Below are 8,284 nucleotides of genomic sequence, written 5' to 3'. Positions count from 1 at the left end.
CGATCATGTTGTCATTAAAATGTACTTTATTAAAATGGCTATAGGCTTCAAATGAAATAGCTCAGCAAATCAGTAGGTAGATAGGATGGAAACTGAAAACATCATTTTTAATTTCAGCTTAAATTGCATATTCAAGTATTTTCTTGTTGGTTTCAACTGATTATAATTGAAAAGACATGTACTGAAACTGCTTTACTTCTAAAAAATAATAAAAGCCATTAGAGTGAGGAACAAATTAGATGACAGTGATGGTCTCAAGCTCCTTTTCTCAATCAGGCTAAACCAAATGTTTTGTTCTGTGTGGGAGGGATTCATTTTGCCCACGCTTGTTCTTAAGGTCAACAGGGATTCACACCCACACACATACACATGTCGACAGAATGGGTGTTCGCGGCTCTACCAGCAGCATGATTTCATATTTCGTTATTTTTTTATACCAATATCAGACACAAATTATATATGTTATAAATGAGATCCATTAAATGTATCAATAAATAGGCCTTTGTAGTTAAATTAACATGTTTGCTTGATTCCTGAAAACATTATGGGATCTTCCACTTTCACTAAAATGCCAATCTTTGGAATTTCCACCCTACCAAAGTCACATCCTGTTTTGAGATGTTTCATATTGCAGATCTGTGGGCTTTTCCAGGATAAGCAGGATATGAGTTCATTGAAATCGGGAAAAATGTTGTCCTGATGTGCCGATGGATGCAGGAATGCTAATGATGAGTCCACTTAAAAGAGGGATGAATTTATGGGGAATTTATAAAAAAACAACAAAAGGAGACTGAGAGGCTGACTTTCAGGAAAGCACAGAGCTTGTTGTGTAATCACATCCCCCCTGACCCCTGTGACCCACAGAAATGATGAGCCAGAACAATGAGCTCGTAGCTCAAACAGGGAAAGTGAGAATGCTGAGAGTAAACAGCTGCACACAGTCAGACGTCTTTAATCCGTTTAACAGAGGTTGTTTGAGCAGTTCATTGGATGGCAGCAGAAGGGGATGATAGAAGAAGATATTCAACAGGGGGAGGCTATGAAAGACAAACAGGGAGCTTTAGTTAAGAAAACAAGCATTGAGATTCCAGTCATGCTGCTGAATCACTTCCTATTCACATGCACTATTCTCCACTTTAACTTCAGGAGGTCTGTGCACACATTCAGATTTCAATAAATTATTACTGGAAGCACACCCATCCTTTAATCTCTTGAAAAGGGCTTGTTGTTTCCCAGCAACAAAGCCACAGCAACTGAAAAACTGAACAAGGAGTGCTGCCAAATGGAACTGAAAGTGTGTTTGTATGCAGTGTGCCACCGAATAGTTAATGGTGTGACAAATGACAGCTCTAGAAGTGGATTTCTTTTCTCACAGTAAAGGGTTTATTTAACGTGGTAATGAAGTGACAGTGTTGATCCATAGTCAGCTGAATAAAATGTCATTTTTATATTTGAGTTGTTTAAACAGAGGAGAAATCAACACATGACTCGATTAACCCTTTATATAAATATCTCCATCCGTCAGATAAAAAAAAGAGAATATAGTTATCATCGTGTTTTGTCTCAAGTTTGTAATCCTGCTATGAGACAAAAAACAGAGTAGTCACATGAGAATGGAAATCCTCAGTAAATATAGGAGGAAAACTGGAAGTAATGGAATATAAGTTTAGGAAGAAAAGAGGAAAAAAGAACAACGTGATTCTCATGAAAACCCCCCAAAAGTTATTGAACTCCTTCTTGATAAACAGCGCTGGTTAGTTATCTACATTCTTTGGACATGACATGGATAAGTGAAAGGAAAGAAGATATACAATTAAAATACATAGACTAACAACATATAATATGAATATTAATGACATATTAAACGGTTCATGTTTAACTTTTGCAGCAGCAGAAGGAGGCCTATCATGATACATCGAACTAAACTTTAATTATATGTTTATTTCTTTAAATAAAAAAGTTATTAATTTGTAGTTTTTGTGGCGTTTTTTTTGCTTTTGTTTATTTGTTTGTGTTATAACTGTGTTATCTTTAGTTGGGAGATAAAAACAGATTAAAATAATTTGTCAAGATGTTTAAATAACAGAAAAGAAACTAATGTATCAATGGTGTGTATTGACAGAATACAATATATTACAAAAGAATCAGCTACATAAAGGATCTAAAGGGAGGAAGTTATCTCTTTAAACTTTCCTATGAAATATCTGTGAGAGTGTAAAAGGAACCGATCCAAAGACTAATCACTTGTTTCTACGCTGATAACGTGACCTTGTACTGTTAGAGAACACCCAGATGCCTTTTTCTCACCCGCTCTCAATCTGAGTTATAAAACTGAACTGTTGGTCAATGCTCAACCACAGAATAACACATTCACCATGCAACAATATGAGTGTTGTCCAGTTACTCACTGAAGCAAAGCTTACTGTAATGTGATCATGGAAAATGCATGAGTCTGACAGAGGCCCCTCTGTCTCCACAGACTCCTTGTGTTTCTGCTGGCATTTTGCAGCCATTTTGCACAGGAAATCTCACATATTGCTCTGTCCTCCATACAAACCTGCTGGGAAAACTGCATGATAAATCAAAGAGCACAGGCTTGTCTGGTTTCCAATGTTAATACACCTCCCAACTGTGTCAGAAGCTCAAAGGAATTTCAGAGTAAAACAACTTTAATTCCAGATTCAATGTGCTGCAACAAAGTCATTTGTCTTCTTATTCACATTTAAAAATCATTGGTTTCGATGCCGACCCCTCACTGCACCAACTGAGTGTTTAGACTCTGCATACCACAGCATTGATCATTAAACTGAGCGGAGGTCATTTCTGGAATGCATGTGTGTTTTGGAAAAGGATTCTGTACATACTGTATGTACAATGCATGTTTCATGCAAACTGAGAGCCAGAGGTTCCAGATGCAAGCCTATACTTCATTAATCACAACTGCATTCAAAACCAACAATGTGACCATTATACAGTATATATAATATATACCCTCGAAAAAGAAAATCCATCGTTGTCATTTTTCTATTTTCATTTTTAGTAGCAATCTATGACAAAATGTTCAGCTTATCCTACATAAACTATAAATACATTATAAAAATACATTAAATTATATAAACAATATATTTTTTTCTTTGGTATTTTTGCCATATACAGATATGCAGTGATGACTTCTGGGTAATATGTTGCTGTTGTCCTCTTTGTGGTACTGGGGTCTAGTTTAAGCTCAAAATCTGTCAATACTGACGAGCTGAGCACGTCTGTATGATGAGCGAGCAGTATCGTCTTTCAAACGTGATAGCGTCAGCAAGAAAAGACAAGACAGAAAGAAAGCAGGAGGAAAGGGTAGTAAAGCTCCCTAAATGAGATTCCTTTAGCTTGTGATTTTCCACTCAGGGCTCCTTTTGTCAACAAAAATGACTGATTGGCTTCTTCCTTTCCTTTGTGTCCTCACAAAGTTCTCCTTGCTAAATTAAACAGTCAATCAATTAAATTGAAATAGCCCGATACATGGATCACACAGCTTGTAATGGAAATGGATAGGGTAATGTATGCAGGAACCAGATAACAAACAGGAAATATCTACATTACTGTGGACAATTCTAAAGAGCCCACAAGAGACAGGAAGAGTGTAAATCCAGTGTGAGCGGTGGATTCATGCCAAGGACGGCGACAGACTGGATGACTCTTTTCCTCATCTAATTCCTCAACTGAAGACCTCCTGTTCTGTTTCCTGGTGGATCCACTTCCTCTTCTAAATCTTTGTCCCCTCTGTCCACCAGGTCATGAGTGCATTGTATCAAATCACCTGAAATAAATCACACTGCTCCACTATTACACAATACATCCTGTGGTTTGAGTGTGCATGGAGTAGATTTGGATCTCTGCTTGTGAGGTTAGCATTCAGCTGCTGGCCTAAATCCTCCTCTTGTCTTGAGTTTTAACGTACCCCATCCCTTCCTTTGCACCCTTTTACTTTCGGTCTGCTCCTTTTTCCTGTCTCCTTTCATATGGAACAGCTCTCTTCAGTTGGAAATGAAGCAGTGTTAGTCTTGATGGCTATTGGGAGTCTCAGCGGAGACTGAAGACCTCCTTTCACAGTGATTACATTGTTTTGTTAAATTGTTTCGTAAAGGGAGGCTCACTCCTGTCCAGCTGAGTCATAGGAGAAGGCCTCTCGAGGAACAATCGGCCCCTTCTAGACCCCCCCCACCCCCACTTTGCTCGACCGTCCTACCAAAAACAATCAGATTCATGCAGAGACTCCCAGTTGGCGGGGGAGGATGAGTCAGCGGATCTGCCAAATGACCCCCTCACTATAGCTGTAGAAGAAGATAAGACACATTTAAGATTGAACACTGCTGAACAGATTCCAGAGAAAACTATGAATCATGTTTTTGTTGGAAATCAGTATCAGCAGTTTTTCTGTCTTGCTCCTTTACAGTGATTTAAATTGTCCCCTTGCTCAATAGCACTGTGGCTGGACAGATGTTTGCAGCATGCAGGGACTACTGAAGGGGCACAGATTTAGGGCCCCCCCCTGGGCTTCACCTTTACAAAATGTCTCTCAGAGAGACACGTTCAAACCAGGGAGAGACTCAAAAATGACCATAAAGAAACAATAGAAGACCACAAAAATACACATAACTACAAAAAGACTCAAAATGACCTCAGAGAGACACCAAGTGACCACAAAGACAATAGAAAACGACTACAAAGATACTCAAATCAATAACAAGGAGACTCAAATATGACCACAAAGACACACAAAATTATTAAAAAATGCCCTCAAAGACACTCAAAACAACCACAAAGAGACACAAAGTGTCCACAAAGAGACAAACCACACAGAGATGCATAATGACTACAAATTCAAGCTAAACAACAAGAAAAGAAGACCAAACAACTCTTCAGTCAGTGTGTCTTGCTGCTGTGTAGGAGAGCTGGTGTGGCCTCATACACGTCTGTGCTCAGGACCCGTGGTCTCATCATCCGTCCTCGGCTGTCAGAAGAAGTCTTCAGGTCCCCTGGTTCAGGGAGGGTCTAAGTGCTCTATCTGGGCCTAATGGTCCCAGGAGAGGATCACTGCTCTGCAACAAAAAGCTTGACATCATTGCCATATGGGAATGTTTAGGGGCCGCGTGATGGAGAACAGACAAACAGCTCATTTGATTTCTTCTATTAAGTCTTTTTTTTATTTTCAAACAATACTAAAAGAGAAAAAAATCAATAAGTGAGATGTGCAATCGCCTCAATTTGATAAGCTTTATAAGCAGAGGTTTAGAAAACCGGGTTTATGATCGCCATGTGCTGCTGTGTAAAGAGATTGTTAACGATGATGTCATGCATTTTGGGAGCCATAAACTGCAAATATTTTTCCAGTTGAACGGCAAAGACCCTCCTACATCATCTGGGGTTGATTGCTCCTCCGAACCCCTTTTGCTTGATATCCCCCGAACTACATATGTTCATGAGGGTGGATGTGTCCACAGGGAGAGAGAGAAACATGTGTGAATGTTTTCTCTGACAGCTCTTTGTTCTGTCGGGGGGGGACATTAGTACCGACACTGCAGAACCCACTGGAGGTCACTGATCTGTGGCTCCCCCACGTGTTGAATTTAACACACTGGACAAATGTCTTCAGTCAAGATAAACATTTTGTTTATTCATGCAAAACGAAATAAACTTTTTAAGTGGCAATTCTTTCCCCTTGTTTTACAGAATTAGTTTTTTGTTTTTTCAATAACAAAACAGAGCAGCACCTGATGACTGTACGTCACCACCAGATGGCAGCATCAAACACGAGATCGCAGCTCTCCTCAACCTTCATGTGGATTTGATCTCCCTGAGCAGTGATTTGTGGGACAGACAAGGCTTTCTGGTGAAAGGTGGAGGTGGGGGCTGCTGCCAACATAGATATCATGTGGATTTGGGAAACCTCAGCAGTGAGACCACAGTGACCACATACACTCACTCTGAGGCCATAACAAAGCTGCTGGGGAAACCTAATTAGCATGCTCGAAGCCAAATAGATTGACAAGTAGGACTCCTGTTAGTCAGATTTCATTTGAATTATTCATTATTTGTGAAGGGTAGGAGAGGCCTCCATGTTCTTTTGATATAAACCGTAAAGAGAAGGTGCTTTTTTCATTTCTTCATGAGAAACAGCCAGAGTTACTTGTCAAACTTTAACTGCACATTTGGCAGGAAATGAGATGCAAAGACTGCTCTCATGATCACATCACTTAGCTTTTTGAATACAGGTCACAGGTTAAACATTTGTCAAACTTTGATTCGACTTCTTGTCTTGTTGTGTCTCAGAGGAGCCGACCTATATTTGAATCCCTTCCGTACATCATGTACTGTGAGCATGCTGCCACCGTTGTTCATAAAGTGTAGGTACCGTAACATTACTGCTGATTCCATCATAAAGAGTGTTATTATAATTTGAACACATCTCCTTGTAAAATACAGCAGAAGGTTAATGTCAGATTTAAACAACCAAATATTTTCACTGAACATGTTATTCTCATTACATTTACGTAAGTGTGGGAATGAGCCATATGACTGCTTTAAGGATTATGAAAGATATAAGATAAGATAAGATAAGATAAAATAAGATAAGATAATCCTTTATTAGTCCCGCAGCGGGGAAATTTACAGGATTACAGACGCTGGTGTCTATAATGCATTATAAACATACTTATAATGTGTTACACTCTGCTTATAGTACTGTATTATTATGGTAAAAGGATGCATTAATATTCATTATGATTATAACAATAATCACAACAAATTCGGAAACATTTTGTAATGACCTATCAGGTCAAGTATTATACTACTTCATAACATCTGGTCACTAACTGACTTGTTTTTGCAGGGATCAAAGTGTTTTGTAATTTTCATTGTTGTAATACATTATAATCACTTTATAATGCATTATAACGTGAATATAAGTTACATTTAAGTAAAGCAAAATTTGCTTTTATAATAGTTTTCATGTTGTTTTTGTGTAGATTTCAATGATTTATTTCCTTTTATTTAAAATTAACAATGACCACTAAGAGTAATTTATAATTCCATTATAATGAATTATAACAGTGATTATGATGCGTTATAGAAAGATAATAATGTATTACAAATATTAATAGAATTATAATACACAATATGATACTTACATAGAAATTTCAGTAAGGGACCAGCAATCATTAATAACATGACCTTATAAGCATTAAATGAATGTTTATCAGTGCTAATAACTATAATAATACAATGATACAAGCAGATTATAACATTATAAGTATCTTTATAATGCATTATAGACCTGAGCCTCATAGAAAGTCTTTTTATTTTTTATTCTTACACATGTTTTATTTCTTGACACCTGCTAGAATTTCAGAACATTTCCTCTCAAACTTCAACGTGCTGTTTCAGAGATTATTGGTTGTATTGTGGTGGGATAAACCACAAAACTGACTATTTCTCAGACCTTTGAAATGGTAACACGGTAATCCTCTGTTTGTAAGAACTTTAAACACAGAGATCGGCTGTCCTTCTGTGGTATAATTTTAACTTGTTTGTTTTGGGCCGTCTCCAACTTGTGCTGCAGATGGACACTTTCTCACAGAGCTCCTCGGCCGGGGGCTTTTTTTCTACTCGCCCCGGCTCACTCTCTCTTCTTTGGCTCTGGGGCTCGTCCATGTGGCCTCAAAGGATCCAAGGGCCGCTCTAAATGTTATCATTGTTGTTTCGCTTCTTGTCCCGTTGCCCACTGGTTTAAGTCAAATAGTCTGTCCTTTCTTTGCAGCACATTGCCAAAACACCATTAACACCCTGAAACCATCTTTTGAAGCAGTCATGTGTCAATGACGGTTACATTTCATCCTCCAACCAGCACAGAACACAATGAGCATTACAGAGGAGCTCCAGCACTGGTTTTAAAGAGGACATTAGCATCACTGAGGATCATGTCCCCGGGCGTTTGAGAGTCCATACTGAGACACAGATAGCGCTCTGATGATCGGCCTTTTACAGATTAATAGACGCAGCCTGGAACATGGAGGAACATAAATCTCGGACTGTGACACCAGATCATTTGGCGAGGGTCACGAGGAGGGAAGATGGTAACACAAGCTAGCTCTTTAGACAAGTCATTGATTTTTTTTTTCCTGTTATGGTCGAAGCTTAAAAGACAAGGTGGAGAAAAAAAGAAACACTGAAAGGATTGTAATTACGTTCATGAGGAGCAGCTGACACATGAAACCCAAAGGCCGAACCCGTGGTC

The sequence above is a fragment of the Anoplopoma fimbria genome, chromosome 11 (genome assembly GCF_027596085.1).
Source record: "Anoplopoma fimbria isolate UVic2021 breed Golden Eagle Sablefish chromosome 11, Afim_UVic_2022, whole genome shotgun sequence".
Taxonomy (NCBI): domain Eukaryota; kingdom Metazoa; phylum Chordata; class Actinopteri; order Perciformes; family Anoplopomatidae; genus Anoplopoma; species Anoplopoma fimbria.
This window is presented reverse-complemented; position numbering follows the sequence as displayed.